General features: G+C 42.6%; 1 protein-coding gene across 1 annotated transcript in view; it reads right to left on the bottom strand.

Annotated features, from left to right (window-relative positions):
- The window catches only part of JAKMIP2 (janus kinase and microtubule interacting protein 2), a 63,666-nt gene extending 42,129 nt beyond the window's left edge, over positions 1 to 21,537 (bottom strand). Inside the window, exon 1 of the mRNA XM_075164431.1 lies at positions 21,381 to 21,537. The gene's annotated coding sequence lies outside the window, so the exon portion shown is untranslated. The remainder of the gene's footprint in view (positions 1 to 21,380) is intronic.
- Between the last annotated feature and the right edge of the window lie 4,612 nt (positions 21,538 to 26,149).

Here is a 26,149-nt window from a genome sequence, read left to right as displayed (position 1 = left end):
TCCCTCGATAAATAAATTCCCTTGATTTCAGTGGGGCACAGCCTTCAGTATATAGACCTCTCTATGAAGTACATGGGGCACAGTGCTCATGCCATCAGACATACGAACTCAAGGAAATTAAAAACACCATAGCATTCCCAGATTGTGGGAATAATATGACCCTAATAACTGTTTCAAAACCTGGTAGTCTATTTGGCAATGTAACTATTTAGAGATTGCAAGAAGCATCTGTCAGATGTCTGTAAGCAAAAAGACCGGCAGAATTATTTACAATGAATGACTGCCAAGTACAATAGCAGCTGGACTGTCTCCTATCAGCTTTGCCCTCTACCAGCACATGTCAGTATAATCTGTAGGAATTATTGTTGGAGCCATGAAAACCTCTGGTTAAGCAAAAGAGGGCTTCAAAAAAAATTTTTTTAAATCCTATGTGCAGATTTTCATCCAAGATAGCAGGATTAAACCCATTCCTAAAGCATAATAAATTCACTCTGGAGCTCACAAAGAAAGATCCTATTTTGCCCCTCTCCCCAGAAAACCCATCCAGTAAATCCTGAAGTAATAGCTGCACGCATTTCTTTTGAGATGCATCTTGAATGAAAATCTAAATGAATTCACTGAAGAATTTGCCACACTTTTTATGAGAAGCAATAAACACATTGCTATAGGCTGTGGAGTGTTCATCAGCAAGAGATCATGGCTACACTTGAACTTAATTAGAACTGCTAGTGTATGAAAAGGGACATTTGAGTCTCAAGGTTTGTTTTTTGTTTTCTGTTTTTTTTGGGGGGTGTTGTTGGTTTGGTTTTTGGTTTTCGTTTGTTTTTTTTTTTAAGATCAATTCAAGCTTAGCTGCATGATATAAATAGAAGTAGTTTATTTATATTCACACTCCCAGAGGTCTGAAGCAAATGTTAGTCTCATAGTATGACAAGCATTGAGTGTGCGGATAACGGCGTGCTGCTTCCCGTGGCAGAACAAGCCATAAAAAACATAAATGCCTCGAGGAAAGCACTCCGTAGTCTTTAAGACTGAATGTAAAAAGACAAGTATAACTGGACGAGCAATCCCACTAGAAGCTTCTTCCTACCTAGTCTCTTTAATCTTGTGATTTCCTTCCTTCCTACAAATTTCACCCATTGCTATGACTTTTCTTTTGGCTTCCATGCTTTCCTTTTTAAATTTTTTTTTTCCTTTATTTGCTGTTTGCTCTAGTTCTTTCTTTTCCATGGCATTCTAGGTTACCTTCCTGTTAATACTCGCATTTGGTAATATGCTAGCAAAAGTTTAGAGGAAAGCTACACCTGCACATGCTCCCAGATAACACCAATATCCTTTATGGGCAGTGGCAAAGGAATCTGCTCTGAACATTGCTCCCAATGCTAATCTATGGCTAGTCCATTTTTCTCCCTTTCTCCTCCAGTCATTGGTTGCTTTGTTTTCTCCAAGCCAATTAACAGTTTATTTACAAAAACAGGCTTTGCACATTATAGAAGTGGAGAAATACCTTTCTCTGTCTTTACAAGAGACACCTAGGGATGGAAACACCTCGGAAAGAAGAAGTGAGCACTTCACCACCACAGCCTCTACCCTATTGAATCGCAGTGTTCTGGGCCCTCGGGTGGGTGCAGATATCAAAGCATTACAAAGCCCTGTGCCTCTGCTTCCGTGACGTTCGGGATCAGTTAAACGTTTTCATCAGTAGCTTTCACGCTTTTATCCTCTGCTAAATTGCCCCTGCACGATTTTGTCCAGATCAGGAAAACACTTAAGGATGTCTGGCACCTTGACTATGAAGTATATGGGTCTCCATACAGAAACACAAAGCCTCCACAGGTTACACCTAGATCTCAGAAGCAAAGAATACAAAGGACAGTCCAATACCTCTCCTATCACTCATTTCCCTGTTGATTACACCCTAAAATCTAATTTCAGGCTGAAGGTGAGAAAAGCAGGGGACTGCAGCTGGCTTTGAACACTCCTTTTTCTCCCTCTGGCAGCGTGTATCCTGCCGCTGAAGCCTTGGGAATGATTGCTCCATTTCAAATTTCTTTTTAAGCCAGGCATCCCTTTCCCAGGAAAGCCCAGTTAACCACCCTCTGGGTGAGCGATTCCTTAACACAAGACACAGACGTGCCCTGTCAGCACATGGGCGGTCAATCAGAATTCTTGAAGAGGTGGCTCTGGGATGGCTGCTGAGAGCTGAACCCTGCTGGGTTTGGCCAAGAGAACCCAAATCCACCTCGGAGACCCCAGACTTGCCTCTGCTACTGCAAGTCTGAGCAGGACCTGAATACACCACAGGCTGCTTCCCCCAAGCTCAGACTGAAAGGCTAGCGTGATCTTAGCCTCAACGGCCTCCAGCCGGTGAGGTGGTGAGGCCAACCCGGACAGATTAGCAAGGGCAGGATCCATCTGGTAACACTGGCTTCCCGCCTGGGCTCGTCCCCTGAAGGTGCCTTTCAGTCAGTTCAGAGACATGCTTGCTTGTTCACATCAGGATAAAGTCAGTCATGCCCCTCATCTAAAAGGATCCAGGACAAAACAATCCCACTAAAGATACCTAAAATTTGGGGCGGGGTGGAGTTTAGCAGCCTTCCCACTGTACTTTTCAAGGCCAGCAGCTCATGCGAACTGCACTCGGACACGTTCACTGGATACCCTGACCAGCGTAACCACCAGGCAGGCTCAGCCCCGAACAGGGGCACTGAACAAGAGTCTTACATCCAAGGCAGTCCAGAGGTGAATCTGGGGGAAATGCTCCATGTTTGTGCTGTGGTTTCTATAGTTACGTGGAAGATGCTTTCTAAAAAAGTAGCAGTAGAAAGCCCTCTTGCTGCCTTCCCCTGCAAATATGTAAAAATCGCTATTATCATACTGAACGTTAATTTGACAAGTTGAGGTCAGGCTATTTCAAAACAACCTGTCTTTAGGGAGAGGCCTTTGTCATGAGAGTTGAAGGCTCAAAATGGCTCCTTTCTCTGTTTTGGTTTGCAATGAATGAGACAAGTTGCAGAAAATGCCTTCCCAGTCTCACTGGAATAACAGCACGAGCACAAGAGAAACAACACATCTTTGCGGGAGAAGTTCAGCCCAGTATGAAGAGGCACGAGCGCGTACCAATCCATCAGCCATAGGCATATATGCTCCAGCTTGTACATGTGACAGGCGAGCCCGTATTTACTGGGGGCTTGTCAGGAAAATAGTTGAGACCATTGTTCTCTTACAGCGTTGCAACAGTTCCCTGCTTGACACTCTCTATTTGTACTAAGAAACTTAGCCATTTTGTCTTGTTTTACTGTAATAAAGTGCATTAGACGAATCTAGCCAGACTATTTTTATCTTCTGAACCATGGGTTTGCTTTTTCCATGAATTACATACAAGATCCACTTGAAATGGGATGCCCAAATTGTGCGTGCAAAATTAACTTCATGTAGGGGACAAACATACCACAGATGGTGGACGTAACTTGGCTGTGGGTACAAAGAGGGTCAAGGTCACACACTTAGAAAATAATATGCATAATGTAAATTTTGCTCCTGCCACAGTAAACACACTATGTTATACATCTTTTACATGTGGCTAGACATACAGACCTATGCTGAAGTGCATACATCTAATGACATAACTTCAACTATGCCTTTTCCATGTAGTAGTTACTTGGTAGTTTTTCTTAGTCTATGAATTTCAAAAGCTTGCCAACAGTGCAAACCTACATCAGCTCAAAGAAGCCTTTAAAACAGTAGTCCCGAGCTCCTTCTAGCCCCAGGGAAATAATCCCAGGCACATTATCTTCTGTGGGACTAGGACGTACTTTACTCTCTTAGTTGACCTCAGGTTTAAACTGTGACGTCCACGGCAACACAGGAGGGTTTCACTGGCAACTTGTGACTCAGAAGAATTGGACTAGCCTAACAAGCCATTAAAAAAAAAAAAAAAAAAAAAAAATGTTGTGCTCCCATCACTCTTGCCTACAGCTGTTTTGAAAAACAAGAGGAACAATCTGCAGAACATTTCTATTCAGTGGAATTTGGGCGTATGGGCTTTATGAAAATTCCAGCTGTAATATTTTCCTTTAAACAAATAAAATCATCACTGGTTGAAAAAACTTTTTTCCTCATTAGTGGTGGGAGTATAGAAAGCATTTGAATTCCCATCCATCAGAGCACTGCTTGCTCTGACAGGCAGCAGTAGACTATAACCCACCGTTCAGTATATATTTTGGTTTCCCCTCTGTGCTTGATCTACACAGAACAGAAGTCTCCCAAAGCTACCATCTGTGGGAATGCACGACCGGATTTACAAAGGTAATAGTGTGCCAAAACATGCACAAGGGGTTCTCAGCAGTGCCTTCACATCTCTAACTCCGATGTGAAGTGGGGACACTTACTTCATGTTTTTAAAAAATAGCACCAGTCCTGTCTTCCCTCTTAATAGTCTAAGTAGATTTAAAGTAAATAGTCAGGTCCTGCATCCCTGGGTTTACACTTTAACTTCTCAATTTTCAGAACTAGAAACCTCCAGTTCAGGTCCTAGCAATACCTAAGACAGCAGCAACAGATTACTACCACATCCCCTTGTTTGGGCGGTTTTTTTTTTCCAGTCCACATCTGAGAGGAGTTTTAGCAGCTCTTGTCTCAGTAATGGGCCGGATGCTCAAGTAACAAAAACGCATTGCTTTCGACGATCTAGTCTCATCTATCCTGCCGGATTCTGCCCCTGGGAAGGAGTAATGCATGACACAAGTATAAACTGGGAGAGGAGCGGCTGGGGAGCAGCCATGCAGAACAGGATCTGGGGGTGCTGGTGGGCAGCAGGCTCAACAGGAGCCAGCAGTGCGCCCTGGCAGCCAGGAGGGCAAACGGCCCTGGGGCACATCAAACGCAGCACGACCAGCCGGGCAAGAGAGGGGACTGTCCCGCTGCATTCAGCGTTGGTGCGGCCTCACCTCGAGTACTGTGTGGGCACCACCGTTTCAGAAGGACGTGAAGGTCCTCAAATGCATACAGAGGAGGACAACAAAGGGCTGGAAGGCACGTCCTATGAGGAGCGGCTGAGGACTCTGGGTTGTCTGGTTTGGAGAAAAGGAGGCTGAGGGGTGTCCTCATCGTGCTCTGCAGCTTCCTGAGGAGGGGTCGTGGGGAGAGAGGTGCTGAGCTCTTCTCCCTGGGACCCAGGAACAGGACGCCTGGGAATAGCTCAAAGCTGTGCCAGGGGAGGTTCAGACTGGACATGAGGAAATGAGGAAACATTTTTTTACCAAGAGGGTGGTCAAACACTGGAACAGGCTTCCTAGAGGGTGGTTGATGCTCCATGCCTGTCAGTGTTTAAGAGGCGTTTGGACAGAGTCCTTAACTAACTTCCAGCCAGGCAGTTGGACTAGATGATTGTTGTAGGTCCCTTCCAACTGAACTACTCTATTCTATTTATAATTCCAGAAAGCCTCTAGGGCTATTGAGCTTCCAAATAAATTGTGCTTTCTAGCTACAGAATAAGGCAAGATACTAAATCTGAGGCACAGGCAATGCAAGATGTTAATCACAAGGATTTATTTTTAGGGTGTAGTATCTTACAATCTGCCACAGGGCGAGAAATGAGTGCCTATGCCTTTAGGAGGATAAGATCCTAGTTTACAAAGGATGCAAGGAATGGCAATATCACACCGTAACATAACCACTGGGATTTTAACAGCTGGTCATTAACTGTATAAAATAAAATTCTGGACATTAGACAAACATCATCATCATCCCTGTATTCACTTTCATTTGATAGCATTATTATTCCCATTTGTGGCTGCTAGCAGAGAGAATGTTTGGAGATCTGGTTCGCAATGTTGCAAAAGATCTGGTTTATCTGTTTGGAGATGGGCAAAGTGCTGAAAAATGATGACTGCGAAGAAGGGAGTAGCGCCTACTGCAGCGACAGTGGTGAAGCTTTGCAGGAATGATCAGTGCTCTGATGCTTGATTCCAGGCAAGCCTTCCTGCATTATTGTCAGGCTGCACATTAATTTTCATTTTCTACTTACTGCAAGTACAAAACATAAACAGAATCCTAATCTCCTGTGCTCAAAGAGAAGTAAAGAATCCTCCAAATATAAAAGTCTGTTTAACTCAATAAAAACTTGCATGCATCAGTAGGAGGAAGGGAAAGAAAGGAACTTCATTTCCCTGTGTTTTAACACAGGAGGGAATTTTGAGGCTGTTTCAGTGAACCTGACCAAACCCTCATTTGAAGGTACAGCATTTCTCGTGGCCCTTTACTCATCCCTGTTCTTCTCTAAAGTGCTACAATGACAGCATCAGGACATCATGACAGCAGCTTAATACTAAGGCTGATAGAGAAAGGTCACTTGCAAACTGTAGACCACATTCCCTGGCATGCTCCAGCTGTGGAGTGCTGTTTGTATAACCAAGAGCAATCACAGACCTTGTTTAGCCAGAAAATCAAATGGGATATACCATCAATATCACAAAGCAAAGCAGGCAAAATACAGTAACAAATCTCTTTTTAATGTATGGAGACGGATATGATCTACAGAATTCAAACCTGCATTTCAGAACAAAAGGTCCTGTTTCAGCAATAATATTTCAGTTCAAATCCAGAGCAGCGATCTCACACACTAACGAATCCTCAGAATTAAGGCTTTCTCAATTAGTTATTACACAGCATAGGGATAAGACAGAGGAAAAATTAAGATGTAGTGTCTGCCCCAATGATCTTGCAACTTGTTCAAAAATCCAAATTGCCATTACTGTGAACAAAGTACTTTCCAAAAGACAAAAAAACCTACCCCTTTTTTAACCCCGGATGCGGCTGTCCACTTTGACTGTACAGCATACATCTGTCATCAGTCACTTAGTCTGTCCTTAATGCATCTCCCAGCAGGCCTCATTGCAGAAGAATATGCATATGGCTGTACATTTATAGCAAGAAGAAAGACTCTGCTAATTATGCAACAGCTGCCTAATATGAGGGCCACCAAATACAAGAGGTATCTGAAATAGCAAAACTCAGAGAAACACTTGTGTGAAATAACTTTACAGAGAACTGTTGAAAAACTGTTGGACTGAAGTTCCAATGGAAGTTATCCACTTGTCTACCAAACTGCAGCTAAAAAATCTTACTTGAAATATGAAAAAGGGCCTTCAGTTGAAAACTGGTTTACCAGTATGTCTGTACAGTGCTAAAGTAAAAGGGAACTTTGTCACTGAATGCAACAGGAGCAGAAAGTAGGAGACCAGTATGTCTCCCAGGGTAAGCCAATTCATAAGACGTACTTACAGCTGAGCCAGGGGACTTAGGAAAAAATAATGAAACAGGATTCTATTTACTCTTAGAATCTTAATCAGCCATACTGCCTTTCATCTTGACGAGTGAATAAATTAATGTACTGATGTTTTTTCTTGCTCTTTCAACAATGCCACACACGTACTAGAACGCTGTAGTGATGGGTGGGTAGTGAGTGACTGAGAATTCATAGTTCTGGTTTGACTAAGAACACTTCAGCAGTGTTAACCAGCATTCAGATTATTCATAATAACACATCTTCTTTTCCTCTCCCCAGAGAGATCCAGAGAAGCATCATTTAGCCCAGTTAAAGTTTAAATATGAAATCAGGTTTAAAGTAAAACATAATTGAACAGTCCCCTTTGCTGTATAGGTATCGTCTGCTCTAGGTGTATATTGAGGATGGGCACAAGTACCCAACTCTCAACTCTGCCGAGTAACCTATCCAATGGATGCTTGGGCTCTTTTCAGTATCACTCCAATTTTCTTTACCACAGACTTGAATGCTAGAAGACACATATTATAATCATAGATGTGTTTGGCATACTAGATTGGGATTCAAATGAAAATAACTTGGAACAAAGTAGACAAAACTCTATGCAGGGCAAGCTGGAGAAAAGAATAGAAAATATTCACTAACAGGTGTTGCATTCTTTAAGGGAGATGAATATAAGTGCACCGCAATTCAAAGCGGTGATTTATCAGACCCAGCCATAGGAGTTCTAAAACACCTTGGGTTATTGTGAAAATCAAGAACAGACTCAGCAGTCTCCTCTCAAAATAGAAATTCCTTTTTCCAGATAGGAAAAAGGTATCTGAGCTAAGAGATCTATGAAGTTTCTTTGCATTAAAAGCAAAAGTAGTGAAACAAATGCTCCCCTTATGAAGTTAAGCGTAGCTTTGGCTGAATAGCTAGTGTAGGCTATAGCTGGTACACAGTGGCTGAACTTTGCTTTTGAGAAATCCTATGTTTCCGTTTGTGTGATACAAGTTTATCAAGGGAAAAAAATGACCACCAATCATGATTATAATTTACATTTAAAAGAAGTATTTGTTTTAAATAAAAACATATATCTACACATAAAATACATAGTGAAGTATTTTAGATAATTGTATCACCCCAGGTTTCCATTTTATGAGGCACATCAAGCTGCTTTAGGCATATTGTACTGATTTCTGGAGTTAAACATGGTACACGCAACACTCTTTGCTTTATCAAGAAGCAGGAGGTCAAAACATTGCAGAATAGAATAAATTCTGCTCAGGCATAGTTTTATGATCTTATTCCACATAATGGAATTTCAAATACTTAACACATTTTCTGCCTTTCCAATGCAGGAGGTAAATCATGCCAATTGTTTTACCACTTCTGTAACAAAAAAAAATGCTGGGGTTTTTTGTGAAGTGTTAGCCGTATTGCCAACTATCATATTTTCTCCCAGTTACTAATAGGATAAAATAAAGCGTATGCATAATTGTGAGGAAGTGTTATTCATGGACTTTAAGCCCCACATAGGGATGTGCCCCATGTAATTTTATCATATCCCACGATGCTAAGATGCAACTGCAGTAATAAGATGGGAAAGGTATATGGTTTTAAACTGAAAGAGAGTTGGTTTAGATTGGACATTAGGTAGAAATTTTTTTACGATGAGCATGGTGACATCTAGAACAGGTTGCCCAGAGAAGTTGTGGATGCCCCATCCCTGGAAGTGTTCAAGGTCAGGTGGGATGGAGCTTTGAGCAACCTGATCTAGTGAAAGATGCCCCTGCCTACGGCAGGGAGGCTGGAATTAGATGATCTTTAAAGGTCCCCTCCAACCCAAACCATTCTGTGATTCTATGACCTGAAGACAGTGGCTTTTTTCTGGCTAGATGTTAAAAGATTCCCTGAAGTTTTCATGTTTCCTAGAACACTCTGGTAGCGCTGCATTTTTCACTAGTAGAATCACTGAGTTTGCAGACTTCTAATTTGGGCAATAGTTTGGCACTTCCCATATAGGGGATTTGATGCAATTTTCTTTAGCACCACACATTTTTTTCAAATGGCATCTCCACCTTAAGCCTCTGCACATCCCTAACAATTATTCTGGCATAGCAAAGGTCTGTGTTAAGATTTGAAGTTCTTTTTAGTGATCAAAATCTTCACTAACAAATATAAAATTACACTTCATGGAGGAAATTTTCATTATTAGCCATCTAGGAGACTTATGGGACATCTCATATGTACCGTTTATACAGTTGTGAAATAGATAGATGGCCTCCATTTACCAGTAAACATTCTCTTCAGGCATCCACTTTTAAAGACCCAAAGGAAAATATATTGCCCTTTTGGCAGGCTGTGTTCTCCAGGAGGTCTAAGTGCATATGGTGTTTTTAAAAACACATCTGCCTGTACAGAAATCAAAAATAAATAGCTTCAGCAGCCACTAACTGTGCTTCCTTGGCATCTCTCAATGGTTAATATATCTCAAACATGAGCATAACATAAATGACCTGATGGCAAATGCCCTTCCCCTAGGACTTCTCAGAGGCCCGTGTGTCCATGGGAGGTAGAAATGTATTCCCGATTGATGAGAAAATGCACCCAGCTACCATGAGGGCAGAAGAGGATTAGACATCCATGTATCTTTGCACATGTTAAAAAATTGAGCAGTTCTTCAATGTATGATAGCTCTTTTTAGATAGGAGGTATTCTTAATCACTTTTGGAAGCAATAGTTTAGATATGGGCAATAAACAAAAAGACAAGTCATTCTAAGCATAGATTAGGCTACAATCAGGAACACAAAATGTTGACCAAGACACAAGCATGTATTTATGCATTAAAAAGCCACATGGAAGTCCACTGTCATAAGAATACTTACTGACATGCAGTACAAAAAGTATAATATTTTGTGATATTGCTAGAAGTAATGAGAAACATTAGGCTTGTATTTTTGTTTCCAAATCTAACAGCGCTATGCTTTATTTTCTTGGTCAACTTTATTTACTTCTTTGTCCTCGCAAAGACCCCAGCATCATCAATAAAGAAAATACAATTATCTGCACAACACATCGAGATCTTCACAGAGCCCCATAAGTTCACAATATGACCTTATTAACCAGAGGGCTGCATCTATCCCTAAAATTGTACTGGCCCTATTGAGTCTGAAGGCATGAAATTCTAGACCAGATCATGATTAATACTGTAAGACAAATCCGCTCTGTGTAATTTCTAAATCTCTTCCTTTCTCTGCATTAAAAAAGTTAGAAAGTCCTGCAGGATAGGGGGAGGGAAGAAAAGAGGTCAAATCTAACTGGATTTCAATACAGCCTCAAAATCTAGAGCTGGTTTTAAAAAAATTCACAATTTATTGTAGTGTGGAAAATCCTGGAAATTAAGAATTTTCCTGCCTAACAGAAAAGAAATGGAAACTTTGATATTTCTCTTTTGGAAATATTGAGACTGTCTTATTAAATAGCCCTGCTATTGTGAAATCAGTGCAACTCTTGAGAATATTATTTTGATTTATATACTATGTCACACTTAAAAATGAAACAGCTGTGTCAAAACCAAGCAACTCCATCAAACCAAGCACTAATTAAGTGTTGTTGAAAACTGTAGCAAAAGGGTTGCTTCAGTTCCCAACACCTGTGAGTTTTGTGAAGATTTATTTACCAAATCTGACATCAACCAGTTGTTTGGCAGAACAGCTTTTACAGCATAAAGCAAAAAATCTTAATAGATAGCAGCCACTCCTCCCCAACTTCCATTCTCAAGCTGATCTACAGAGTTGCAAGACTTGCTTCCTTCACGGATAAGGAAAGCAGACTGAAGAAGCTGCAAACCCTCGTCAGGTTGGATTCTAATGTGCAGTATCACCAAACATACATTTCATAACCAAATCATCATCGCATGCCAATTCTGGAAAGGACTCTGCCTCCATAAGTTATTGTCGGGCCAGTCCCTTGCCAAGTTTGGATTTTATGGTCTCACTGAACCTAGGCTGCGGTTCAGAACCTCATGGGCATTTCTGTAAGTGCTGATGTTCCCCTTGTAGCAACAGAGTAAGGTGCTTAATGCAAACCAGCTCACTATTCATACTAGTATACTTGATTCTGTGAGGCTTATCAAAAAGGAAAAAAAATCAATGGACTCAGGATTTCCAGAGCAGGGGGGCAGTTTCAGCTCCTCTGTGCGTGAGAAGACAACAGAAACATGAGCAAACGCTGTGCACTTCAGCACAACTGACAATCTCTGCTCAACAGTATTTAGAAGTTAATAGCTCAGTGAACTGTTAATATCGACCTGTTCCATCAACAATGAGAAACATGCGACCGAGTATGCTTACTTATCCCAGTATTTCAGAGTGATATTCACCTTTCTCAGAAGTCCCTTTTTCCTTCTAAGGAAAAAATACTTCAGAAAGGATGTTGGTACAAGCACTAGCTCATATCTTCTGTCACTAATCACCTGTAATAGAGCAGATGAATCCACTTTCCATTCTCTGATTGAATCCTCCAGAACCCGCAAAGTCCCAAGAGGAAGTTTCTGGGGATAACACAACACCTAAAATATTAGGAGGGACTATCAGGAATTCTTGAACTATCTCATTTGTGTAATCATCTATGTTCTACTAGAGAGGAACTTGTCTTGTGGGCAAGTCATTTTATCGCCACTGAACAAGTTGCTTATATCTTACAATTAAAAGAAAGGAGCTTTTATTTCTCTTGCCCATAGGAAAGGTCTCACCCCACCTGAGCTCGCTCTAAGGGTCATATTTCAATTTCAGTTAACTTTCCGCTTTCCGAGGGCAAGAGCAGATAGGGACCACAAGTCCTACACGCGCTCCTCCCAAAGCCCTGCTATCAGACACTTGGCTCTGCTCAAGGAGAGGGTGACATTCGTTCCACTGTGAAGTGGATTTGGCTATGTGAACAAGCAGAAACTCTAATGAGTCTAAACTTGTTTTCTTCAGGGCCTAGAGCCAGCATTTCAACTCTTGCCAAGATAATGATTAACATGCTAATTAGGTACTCCGCTGACCCAACTCTCCACCAGACAAGGCTGCTGGGATTCAGGTTAGGTAACCCTAACATCAGGGTTTTTTCCAAATCAAGACTGCTGACTCAAGCACCCTGGCTCTAGATCCCAATGCTGACTCTAGAACCAGAACTTCAGAACACGGCAAGTCAAAAACCCAAATCAAGCCGTATGCCTTTCCATCAATTAGAAAAGTTTGATGGTGGTTCAGGGATACAAAATGATATCCACCCCTATGTCAGACAAAAAGACAACTTCTTCTGCAAGATTTAGTCAAACAGAACTCTGTAGTTCTTCCCCGTGTTTGCAGGTTCTTAATGCAAATTAAGAAAACTAATGAAATACCACTGTGAAGGTTCTTCATCCCCAGCAAACCCTTGTGGCCTTTGTTTACTTCACCATCTCTGCCAACAACCTGCAACAATTTTGAGAGACATTTTCTACTCCCACAAAATGGTGAAACTCCCTTGGACCTAGAGGAGTAGTTCCAGTGCTTATCTGCTGGAAATTTCATCCCAATAGCTAGATCAGATTCATGCTTGTTCGTTGATCTGGTCTTAAGCAATATTTTTAGGAAATTTCCACATAAGCCAATTCCGATCACTGCAACAATTCTGTTAGCTACAAGGGGAAAACTGGCCATACACATTTCCCTATCTCTCCAAATCTACCTCATTTTGCTAGTGGGATTGGAATAAATCCAAAATTAAGTCTTTGCTTTGGCTTTTATTTACCAGGTTTCACCTACGCTTTACATTGTTTCAGAATAAAATTCAAGCCCTAATTCTTGCATTCCATGCTGTGTGTGTTATGTGACATAACAGAATACACGATTAATGAAAACTGTTATTAAAAGTATTATTTATATTATTTTAGTATGAAAGCATAATTCAACATCCCAAGATCAGCTCAGACTTGCTGCAAATATTTGCAGCGTTTATACAATTTAGTTCTGTATTTCTTTTTATAGTCAGAACATGACAAATTTCACATGCTAATAGTTTACGTGTGTTTTATTCCACAAAACGGTGATAAACAGTTCTTCGGAACAAATCCTAACCACCCCCTGCTTTTGACTGTATAAAAAATCATAGTATTGTAGTTAAATTTTTAATCAGTACCACAATAATTTTCAGGAATATTAAAATACCTTCAGAACTGAACTCACAATATCCCTTGGATTCAGGGCTCTGCACAAGGAATACAGGATGAATCTGGTGCTGCTAGGCCACTCATGCTAAAATTACCATTGGCCCTTGCTCTAAAACATGAACCAAAAAACTCTATCCAAGTTGCTGGCGGCTCCATGGAAACAGTTAAAAGGGGACAGAAGCATTATTGTTATCCGCAGCAAAGCTGAGGAGATTTGTTAAACCAATATTCTAGTATTCTGTGGCTAAAATACCATCTGTCTCTTTTTCATACAATTATTTCCCTAGAAGTTGCCATAACATGATGCACACCGAGAAGAACACTACCAGTGAAAACACCAAATCCTGCCCTATCCTGAAAGGAAACGGAAATTTTCCAGAATTGGTATTTTTTCAGAATGAGATGTACACGGACACAGATTAGACACACTATTTCAGAATGGCAGGATTGTCAGGAAAATGATGAACTCTATCAGCTCATTGCAAGATGGGGGTCTAAGAAAACACTTCAGTGGTTTTGTACTTTGAGAATTATTCAAGGCCCATTCTTAGTTTACTAAAAAGATGTTTTTGTAAACGTATTTTATGCAAGTAGGGTCACACTCAACCACTGCCAGAGACAACACGTACAGCCTGAAAGAGAAACATTGCATTTCCCAGAGTTCACAGTATCAGGCTCTCCTTTATTTAATTTTGATTTTAACAAGCCAGCAAAACCATCTTTTATTTAATTGAAATGTATATAAACAAGAAAACAACAAACAGTGGGGGAAAGTTCATGCCCCGTATCTTTCTCTTGGAAACCCTTCCTTTTCTTTCTTTCTTTCTAAGGCCATAACCGTGATTATCTATTGTCTTACAGGTATCAGAGGAGGATATTTTACGTTCACTACTAAAGATTGTCAGATATTTAAGTAATTTTTCTATTTAAAGTAAGAGGGTTAACTTGTGAAACTTTTCGCCATTTTTAGCTCAGCTCTTGCTACAGCCAATAAAGGTAGATATTTATGTCAGAATGAGTAAGAAAAATCTGTGTTCGGGCCTCCTGTAGTTCTCTACGATGAATCGTTTTCTTTTCTGGACACCTTACTTCCAACCAGATTACTACCTTCTTGCAGTTTCTTATCAGCTTGCAGTTCAATATAACTTCAAAACACGTATTTTCTTCTCCCACCATATCACTATCAATGCCTTGCAGAACCTCATGTACACATTGCTCTAATTTCCCATGTCCTATATCCCTCTTGCCCTTTCCTTCCATTTTCTGGGAGAAGAATCTGAATGTTCCCATTACAAGGGAAGCTCAGCAAAAATTAAGCCAACATGAATTACAGTTTGTCTCTTCACATCAGCTTTTCAGCAGAAATGTAAAGACGTATGTGAATATCCCATTAGCCATTTCTATCCATCTTTTAAAGTCAAAATACCTTTAAAAATAAAAACATTGCAGGCAACATTCACTAGAAGCACTCAAGATTATTCACGTATGAATACACTGTGACTGCAGTTGGTCTTTCTCATTTCTGAATTGTTGTGATTCTTACCCTTCTATCATATGTTGAAAGATATTTTCCTTCAACATCCCTAGAGTCTGTGAGCTTTTTAACAATAGTCCAAAACAGGACTTTCACCAGATAACATTAGACATCTTCTTTTCCATTAATGGCATTGATCAGCTGAGGGACAAGTAACTGTCATTCCCTGCCCTCTCAACAAAACAAATCAAATTAAAACATACCACATAACATCATACATGCTTACTAAGGTAGCTCTACTCGTAATGCGAAGAACGGGATTTGACAAATAAACAACTCGCAGAATAAAGTGAAACTCATGTTAAATGTAGAATTTATCCTTACAGTTTACTATTTAAAACATTTAAAGGATGATTTTTAGCTGAACCGTGCTGCTTTAAAAATGGAAGCATCAGCTAGTATTGATCAGGGGAGCAGCATTCTCCTCCCATGTAAGCAGGTGATGGGTTGGATTCTCAGCTGGCAAAGGTGTAAGCATGAAACACCACCCATTAAACCCAGCTGAGACATCAGTTCACACATGATGTGGCAAAGTACAAAAAAATTAAAAGGTTTCACTTATAAGACATTCAGGATACTGTCTTGAACACATAGATTTTCATTAAGGCTGCATCTGAAACCAGAAAAATATCTTACAGTAATTTCAGAGAGATTTTAACAGGCACTAAGCTACGGTGTATCATTACAAATCCATTTCCAAGGACATTGCTTACATCTTCATTGAGTTCACCTAACACAGGCGACCACACAGATCACCCACACTGACTGCATATTCCAGGAAAACAGCAACATGTAGGTCATGCTGTGACCTACAAAAATATGTGACGCGATTCAAGAGGGATCTGCTAACACAGAACCTTGCAAACACGGGCTGAATACCAGTAGGTCAGTAATACTTACCACTGGATATGCATGGATGTTTATTAGCTATCAGCTGTGCCTCTGAAACACTTACTGGACACATTCTAAACTTACAGGTTCATTCTTAAAAGCATTTCCAAATTAATTAATGCAACCTTTTGCTTAGTTATAAGCAAATAGTAACCAACACAATTGTTCTTTCAGCTGTAAATTACTCCATGTTCTTCAAGTGCAACAGTCCCCGTATACTCTTTGTTCATCTAAGACTGATTATGATTTCCCATCAGAGAGGGGAGACAAGAAGGGGCTATTACTAAGGGTTGTATTAAATTAAAACAGATTCTCCTAGCTGATTCTCCAAAAATGACTGCATCTCATTTTGTTCCTCACCAATGCACAGAGATGCAATATAGCAGCTTGCAGAACCTTAAATATTAAGTACAAATAAATACAGCGTAAAAAACCTCAATGACTTATCTATGAATAACACAACTTCAAGAACAAAAATAACATTCATGTTCATGAAAATGTAAGTGTATATTACGTATTAATACCATTTTAAGTCTTTTTAAAATCCATCACTAAAATATTTGTACACCAAGCCTACCCCAAATACATGCAAAACAGTACCGTATTGATTCTAATTAATTTCTATCGCCTGTAACATTAAGAGTTGCAAGGATTTTGCATACACCATAGAAATGAATAATGAAAAATATTTCTGCATCCATTTTAAGAGAAAATCAACCTAGTCAATTTTAGCAAACCAGCACACATGCAGAGGAGGGAAGAAGAAAAAAAAAAATCCAAAAGCCCTGACTCCACCATTTCTCCCAATTTTATTTGCTCACTCATTATTGATTACCTTAAACCACCTGGGACCTCAATGCAATTTTCAACAGCTGTTTCTTCTTATTTTCAGTTTTAATTTCCATGTTACTTAGACCTTTTGTTTATAGTCCATACAATGTAAGGTTTAACAAGTCTTTCCCCTAAACAGTTAAAAGAATATTATAATAAACGATTTTAACAAAATTCAACAAATAGCTTAACAAATGGAGTACAGGTGTTAAACGGTAACTGTGAGATATTACCTCCCAGGTGTAGATGGGAGGAATGCATAAAGTGAAAATGGGAGACAACATGCATTTTAGCATCAGCTCTTCTCAATTAATTAAAATAATTCATTTTGTTATTTTTGATAAAATAATCTGAGATAATGTTATACTTTGCATTATCATTTTTAACATAAAAGAAGACCTGGCATACCATAGCAGTTCTATCGAAACAGTTTTCTCAGGTACATCAGTTATTATTGATCACAGTTACATTTCATCCAAAGTTAGAAATGGAATGGTGGTCTATCCAGTCTTCATTTGTATTCCTTATTTGTTGGTGTTTGTTAAACGGTAACTAAGAGGATTCCATTATGCAGCTGTGTACTAAAATGTTTGCTGCATTCATTTGCCTCTTTCTTGTTTAACTATGCTATGTGGATGGTCACATCTATCAGTTCACTTTGCTTCTCTCCTGACAATAGCTGATTCAGACTATTGAACATAGGGAACCGGCTGTGATGTCCAAATGTGATCTTCCGGATAAAACACAGGTCCTGAAGTGTCCAGGATGTGTGACAGTTGCTCAGCTACCCACCAGTGATCCAACTGCATGGCAAGCAAATCATATACAGCACCATAAATTTTAGTGAGATGAACTGAAAGCCTGCATTCCTGAAAGTGCTTGCATGTCATTATTCTTCCTTTAAAGTTCACTGGATGTTTTAGAATCCAAACTGCTGACTGTGATCCACACTGTTTTTCTGTCATTTACAGAGAAGCTGTATTTACGCTCATTTAACTTGAAAGCGTTTAGTGCTGCTAGACCATAGAGCTTTTTCATGACTCTTCCAACATACTGTTGAATTTTCTATTTAGAGCCCCACCTCCTGGAGCAAAGATTTCTAATCCTCATATTTTAAAGGAGAAATTCAAACAGACCTTAAAGATACAGAAACTAGAAGTACTAAAAAAATTCCACTTTTCTACCGTCATGGGTTCTGGATCTTGAGTGCTGATGACACACAGAATTGCACAGATGTAGATGATTACTAAAGAGAAGGCAGCAGAGAATCCAGCTCTGCAGATGGGAAGATAAATTTGTTATAATCTGGTAAAGACCAGATCTTCAAGTGATATAGATTTATAGAGGAACTTTGAAGAGGTTACCTGCTGGGAATTTGAGCAAGCTATTGATTTAGAAACACATAATGCAAACATGCCATTTTAAATTCAAGTAAAATAATTATTTTTAAAAACAAAAACATTTGTTTTGCAGTCTTGTAACCCAAATATTGCATTGCCATGCACAAAGATTACAGAGAAATCTGACGGAACCCAGAAGATACAAAGAATGACTGACTAGAAAGTGATCCAAAATTCAGGTATCTGGTAAGGACTATTTTGCTGCCTCACAACTTCAAAAAGCAAAAAGAAAGCACAAATATTGACCACAATGAAAAATGACCATGAGTCAGTAGTGAAAGCCACGTTGTAAGCATCTTCAGTCTCCCATAGTTCGGTTAAAAAGAAGAGGCAAAAAAGAAGTTATCATTAACAAACTACTTAGATTTCAACTGCTCAAGTTACACCTGAGTTATACCAGCCTTATAACAGTAGAATCCATCACCATACCTTTTTTACAGTTGAGGACTATTTTTATACACTTTTTAAACCACAATACCAACTGTCTATCCAGTGGATGAATAGAAATCAAAATTGAAAATTATTCTGGCCATTATTTTGCCAGTTACGTTTCACAGCATTTTCCTGACTTGAATACCCTGAGGTCGCTTATCCTTTGTAATGACAGAGAAATTATGCAGCATCTTTCCACCTACATTAAGGTCTTGATAATAAAAGGCCTAGCAGAACCCAGCATACATTTACAAATTACAATAGCCCATCTCCTCCTTAACACACAAGCATGTTTTAGCTGTATCTTATGTTCAATTCCTAATAAGTAGGATACAGAAGTTCTTATTCAGAAGATTATTTAGCTGGGAATGGCCTCTGGAAGCAGAGGGATTATCAGAAGCCACTGAAAGGTGACAGGGACAAGGTTATCAGAAGAGAGGCTGAGGCAATGCATTAGCAGTTGCAATATCACAGAGCCTGAGGTTAGGCTGGAGGTGGACACTGTGGAAATACCTGGCTCGAATTCATCTCCAAGGTGAGGGCCGTGTTTCTCTACCTTAGGCACTAACAGAGCAGTCAGTCCAAGATCAGCAAGTCAGAAAGGGTGTAGCATCTGTCACAGGCAGCCTGGTCCTTTCAGCTAGGAGCTCTGCTGACAACCAGAGAATCCCAGCAGTCCACCACATTGCCACAGTTCTGGGAAAGGGATGAGCCCAAAGGGGCAATCACATCAACAGCTCCTGGCAGCCACCTCCACCAGGCAACTCCTATGGAAATCCCAACAGAAACTTCCCAGCCTTTCCTCCCTGAGGCTCCTCCTCAGGATTTTGCTCATTGTGGAAGCAAGGGTGGAACCGGCTGCAACCCCATTAACTTAGAATCACAGAATATCTCAAGTTGGAAGGGACCCATAAGGATCATCAAGTCCAACCCCCTGCTCCTCGCAGGACTACCTAACACTAAACCATATGACTAAGAGCATCATCCAGACGCTCCTTGAACTCTGACAGGCTTGGTGCCATGACCACTTCCCTGGGGAGCCTGTTCCAGACCACCCTCTCAGTGAAGAGCCTTTTCCTAACGTCCAACCTGAACTTCCCCTGGTGCACCTTCATTCCATTTCCTTGTGTCCTGTCGCTCGTCACCAGAGAGAGGAGATCAGCACCTCCCCTTCCGCCGCCCTCCTTGAGGACGTTGTAGACTGTGATGAGCTCACACCTCAGCCTTCTCTTCTCCAAGTAGAACAAACCAAGTGACCTTAGCCACTCCTCATAAGTCTTGTCCTCAAGACCTTTCATCATCTTGGTCACCCTCCTCTGGACACACTCTAATAGTTTGATGTCCTTCTTGTATTGAGGCACCCATGGTTTCTTTTGATTGCTACAGAACTACTTATAGAGCACTCGTGCCTTATGCCCTCTTCAACAATTACCAGCTAACCACTCTCAGACTTCACCAATATCATAATCATTCCCAGAGAACCTCTTGGAATCACCAGATATTTACCTTGCTCAAGCACCAGTTGGAACCTGGTCAAGTGCCAGTAAAGCTAGCATTTACAGCAGGCCTGGATTTGAAATTCATATGTAGAGCAGCAGGCCAGATCAATAGAAACAAAACCCGAGTCAGAGCAGAAGCAATAAACCTCACATTATTGCCTGAAAAGGGACAAAACATTCTCCTGATGGGCCACCCAGACTGCTAGACCAGACGTGTTATGTGCACCAGTGCAGAATTTGACCCAGCAAATAAGAGACATTGGGAATGGGACTCCAATGTGTCACCTTACAGTGATGCATAGGACAGTATCAGAATGCAAATGTTTTAAAAAATACATCTCATTCATTCTTTCCTTACAAAAGTTCAAATTAAACTTTTAAAATATATACTTCTCTACATTTCCAGCCTGTAAGGTATACTCGCATCTTTTATATATTTGCAGCAAAATATATATATATTCACAGCAAAAACTATAAACAGACTATAAATGAGTATTTGGTGCCATAAGATAGCCCAAATGTATGATCTAGATCTGTCCTAAGTAGCCATAATGAAATTGAGGGATGGCAATCCAGTAATTTAAGAATAAACTGCACATCAGCCCAAGTGGCATCTTTCATCAGTTAATGGCTGTGAAAAAAAGGCATGTGTTGCACGTACAAAGAGATGCATCTTGCGGGGTCTGTGTTTGCAAGAGAGAATGTCTTCACACGCACAGCCACAAATACACCGACCCTGGCACCCCAAGACACATACAGGTGCGTTTCTAAAAAGACACCCTCGGCAAGAAACCTTGTGCAACGCTGCGTGTACCATGGAACAGGCAAAGATGCACGGCGAGTAAAAATAAACCAGGGGAGTGCCTTTACAGCTGCTCTCCGCTCAGCTGCGCTGACTGCCCACCCCCAGATGCCATCTCACCGAGGCCCAGCCCAGGCTCTGCCGGCTGCAGTCTCCGCACATCACATTCAGCCCCGGAAAAATCCCTTCCTTTGTAACCCGCAATCGCACCCAGCACACCGCACTCAGCGCGGGGAAGGCAAGACAATGACCAACCTGGAACACAATAGTGCGGGACCGGAGAGGCTGAGGTGGTTCCCGGCACGGCGCTGCGGGCTGCGTCCTGCCACACCTCTCCCTCCATCTCCATCACCAGCTCCAGCTCGTCTCCCCTCCTCTCCACCACCTCCATCTCCAGCTCACCTCCATCGCTCCCTCTCTCCTGCCACCGCCCCGCCGCCCTCGCCCCGGCCCTCCGCAGCCGGCCCAAGTCATTGTTCCGCCGCCACGGGGACCGGGCGACCCTCCCCGCCGCCGCCGCTCACCGTGCCGCGCCCAGGAGAGGATGGCGAGCGGCGAGGGACGAGCACGCCGCATCCATCTTCCCGCCGCCGCCGCGGCTCCAGCGCCCAGCACCGGCCCTGCCGGCCTCCTGCGCGCCGACGCTGAGGGCGGGCGCCCGCCCCGCCGCCTCCCCGCGGCGGAGGCCTGCGCTGCCGGGCCGGGGTCTGCGGCAGGCCCCGCCCCGCCCCGCCGCCGCAGCGCCGCGCGCTCGGCCGCCATGGCAACGCCGCGGCGGAGCGGCGACGACGGCGGCGAGGGGAGCCGCAGGGCGAGCCTGGCCGGGGCGGGAGGCGGCGGCAGCGCCCGCGGAGGGGCTCCGGCGGCACCCCGAGCCGCCCTGCGGCCGCCAGCGGGGCGCGGCAGCCGGCGGGAGCTGACCCCGCCGCCAGCGGGGCCGGGGGTCTGTCAGGGGGCCCTGCGCGCCCTGCCCCGGCGGGGCGGTGTGGGACCCGCTCGGGATGGGCCTGGCCACGCCGACCGGACGCTCAATGAGGGTGACGGGCCTTAGCCCTCAGACTAGAGCTTGGGCGGCACGAAGCGTCCGCAGCCCACGGGGCCACAGCGCTTGGGAGCTCTCCCTTAGGAAACTTGTGTAGGCCGGGAGCGAGAGAGGGCCTAACGGCCCCGCACCCGAAGTCGCACCTCAGGCCGAAAAAACGCCTTCCCAAAGGAACGAGCCATCAGCAAGACGGGTGTTAGACTGGTGTTCCACGAGGCCATGAACCTCAACGGAAAGGCATCCCATAACGTTCTGGGGAACAAGCTCCAGCCCAGACTGAGTTAACTGGAACTGTTTATATATCTGAATAAACAGCAAAAGCAGTCACACTTCTGCAATAGCCCAAATGTCAGTGAGCCAGTCATGCGAACAGGGACCACAGAAGCCCCTGCTCTTCAGGTTCTTCAGAAGCATCCTCATCTCCATCCTTCTGAAGACTGACAGTGATATCCCTGGAAGAGGTCAGTAGGCTGACAATAATAAACACATCAAGAATTCCAATTGTTATCCTTTTGGCACTTTACAGAGAAGATAAGTATCGCTATTGACCCACATAAGGGTCAGATTTTCTGCAAAAATAGAGTCTACTTTTTGTGGACAAAGTTAAGACAAATGTGGTTTTGGGTTTTTTTTCTAACGACAGCAACATTCAGGAAAAAACATTTCTAGAAATTAAAAGATAGTTTAGTTGGGTACTGGATTTGCAGATTATCTCCATTTTACAAAGTGGTTCCCTGGTCAGTGGCAAAATCAGAACAAAACCGTTGACAAAGGCTGAATTTTGAGTCCTCCACCCTGAACACCAAATTCCGTGAGAGTCCCCCTTAATATCTAGTTGTTAGGCTTTACTTTAAGTGCCAGCATTTCAAACCTTTACCATGAAATCTTTCAGAAAAGGAGAAGGAAACCCAGCACTAGAAGCAGAGGTCTCAGAGTGAAGAGTCTGGCACTGTATGCTTGACTCATGGCTGACCAATTTGTCCCGGCTTCAGCTTCCTCACCTCCACATGAAGTGGAGGCATTTAGTTTTTCTCAGAGTGGTGCAAGAGATTCAGTGAATTTTTTTTTTTTTTTTTTTCATTTTGTTCAGCAGGATCTGTAACGTAATACTAAGGGATCCACTTGAGCATTAGATACATATAGTACAGCCTAACACTTACCGAAGAGTGCAATAGGTTCCTCTGTTCAACCCCACATGAACTCTGATCTTACACACCTGAACTCGCCTCAAAAGGAAAAGCACCTGTCATTTATATGACAAGCTCTAAGAGCCTCAGGTGGGAGACACTGTAAATGGGCTTTATAGAGTTACAGTGTTTTCATAAGAAATACCCTATAGGCAGTTAACATTCAGTGATTGAAAAAAGCTTCAATGCCCAAAATAAAGCAAAGTTCTGGTTTTTAAAAGCTGCTGCCTGTATATGTCTAGCCTAAATGTTTTATTTTTCATGTCTTGGTTACTGATTGCATAGCTCTGGAAATGGCCTTCTGAAAGACCAGTACAGTGGCTGCACAAGGTAAATGGAAGGTCTAAAGTATATCGAAAAGGGAAAAAGCAACTGTGAAGAATACTAAAAACATATAACATGGCATGACTCCTCTGGGACTGCAGGCACAAAGAGACTGTAAAATTAGCCTAACAGGTTCTGGCAGGGTCAGTTCAGTATCCTAGGGGATCCTGTGGCAAAGAATCAGCAAAATAACTTGCAGGCCCCTTCCTCTGTCTACAGGCTCTTTAGGAGACAAGGCTGTGGTGTCATAGAATCATAGAATGGCTTGGGTTGGAAAGGACCTTAAAGATCATCTAGTTCCAAGCCCTCTGCCATGGGCCAGGATACCTTCCACCAGATCAGGTTGCTCAAAGCCTCATCCAGCCTGGCCTTGAACACTTCCAGGGATGGGGTATCCACAACTTCTTTGGACAACCTGTTCCACTGTCTCACCACTGCCACAGTAGAGAATTTCTTCCTAATATCTGATCTAAATCTACCCTCTTTCAGTTTAAATCGGTTACCCCTTGTCCTATCACTACACTCCCTGATAAAGAGTCCCTCCCCATCTTTCCTGTAGGCCCCCTTTAAGTACTGGAAGACTGCTATAAGGTGTCCCCGGAGCCTTCTCTTCTTTAGGCTAAATAATCCCAACTCTCTCAGCCTATCCTCATAGGGGAGGTGCTCCAGCCTCCTGATCATCGTCATGGCCCTTCTCTGGACTCACTTGAGCAGGTCTATGTCTTTCTTATGCTGGGGGCCCCACAGCTGGACGCAGTACAGGTGGGGTCTCACAAGAGCAGAGTAGAGGGGGAGAATCACCTCCCTGGACCTGCTGGCCGTGCTTCTTGTGATGCAGCCCAGGATACAATATGGCTTTCTGGGCTGCATCATATTCAGTTTTTCATCCACCAATACCCTGAAGTCCTTCTCCGCAGGGCTGCTCTCAATCCACTCATTGCCCAGCCTGTACCCATGTTTGGGATTGCCCCAACCCAGTGCAGGACCTTGCACTTTGCCTTGTTGAACTTCATGAGGTTTGCAATGGCCCACTTCTCTAGCCTATCAAGGTCCCTCTGGATGGCATCCCTTCTCTCTAGAGAACCACACGATTCAGCTTGGTGTCATCCACAAACTTGCTGAGGGTGTACTCAATCCCACTGTCCCTGTCCCCAACAAAGATTTTAAATAATAATGCTCCTGATACGGACTCCTGAGGGACACCACTCGTCAGTGGTCTCCACCTGGATATCCAGCCGTTGACCGCAAATCTTTGAGTGCGACCATCTAGCCAATTCCTTATCCACCAAGTAGCCCACACATCAAATCCATGACTCTCCATTTTAGAGACAAGGATGCTGTGCAGGACAGTATCAAAACCTTTGCACAAGTCCGGGCAGATGATGTGAATCGCTCTTCTGTTATCCACCAATGCTGTAACCCTGTCGTAGAAGGCCACCAAGTTCGTCAGGCACGATTTCCCCTTAGTGAAGCCATGTTGGCTGTCACCAATCTCCTCTCTGTTTTCCACGTGCCTTAGCATAGTTTCCAGGAGGCTCTCTGCTCCATGATCTTGCTGGGCGCAGAGATGAGACTAACTGGCCTGTAGTTCCCCAGGTCTTCCTTTTTTTCCTTTTTAAAAATGGGGGTTATGTTTCCCCTTTATCCAGTCACTGGGAACTTCACCAGGCTGCCATGACTTTTCAAATACTATGCATAGTGGCTTAGCAACTTCATCCGACAGTTTTCTCAGGACCCTCAGATGCATCTCTTGAGGTCCCACGGACTTATGCACATTCAGGTTCCTTAGACGGTCTCAAACCTCATCTTCTCTAATGGTGGGTGGTTCTTCATTCTCCCAGTCCCTGCCTTTGGATTCTGTGAATTGGGCAGCTTGGCTATTGCACTGGCTGGAGAAGACTGTGGCAAAAAAGTCATCAAGTACCTCAGCATTCTCCATGTCGGCTGTAGCCAGCTTTGTAAAGTTGTACAGTTTCTTTCATCTTCCTTTATTGTCCTATGTACCTGAAGAAAACCTTCTTGCTATTTTTTATGTCTCTAGCCAACTTCAGCTCCAGCTGTGCCTTGGCTTTCCTGATCACCTCCCATGCACTCCCAGGGTGCATCTCCACAGAATGTGCATCCCTGCCTCTGCTGCTTATGCATTGTGTGTCCTCAAATTTCCAGGATTTTTTAATTGTGACTTAAAAAAAATTATTGGCAGTCAACCTTTGTGAGGCCTTTTCTGTTTATCCCTCATATAAACATTTTCCTGTATTTCCACCGGTTAGAATTCTTTGATAAATCATGGTTCCCTTGTCCCAGTAAAGACCTTGATTTTGGTAGTTAAGTCTTTGGATACTTTGTCCTCACTAAGTATATTTGGGCTGCTTCTTCCAGCTGACCTTTTGCCATCTCTACCTGCAAGTAAGAGCACTTGCAGCCTCTAGTAAGAGGGACAAAACTGCACGGTCTCTCTAATGACTGAGTTATCCAGTTAGTTGACCAGAGGGTGTCAGGAAGCAGCAAGGGCTTGCTGCTGCGAAAGGGAAGGCAAGCCAGGAGCAAAGGGTGACAACAATTTTAGAAATAGTCTCATTCATATCCTCAGGCTTGCATGGAATAATTATGGGAGTGCTTGCAAAATGCATCAAGATCCAATTTTGCTGCTTAAACCCATCTGCTATAGAAATGCTGGTTCAATAGGTGCTAAGGAGCATAAAACAAGACAAAGGAATTTCTAGAGATGCCCAGAATTAGG

Source organism: Calonectris borealis, chromosome 15, assembly GCF_964195595.1.
Source record: "Calonectris borealis chromosome 15, bCalBor7.hap1.2, whole genome shotgun sequence".
Taxonomy (NCBI): domain Eukaryota; kingdom Metazoa; phylum Chordata; class Aves; order Procellariiformes; family Procellariidae; genus Calonectris; species Calonectris borealis.
Note: the sequence above shows the minus strand (reverse complement) of the source record. Positions and strands in the feature narration are given on the sequence as shown.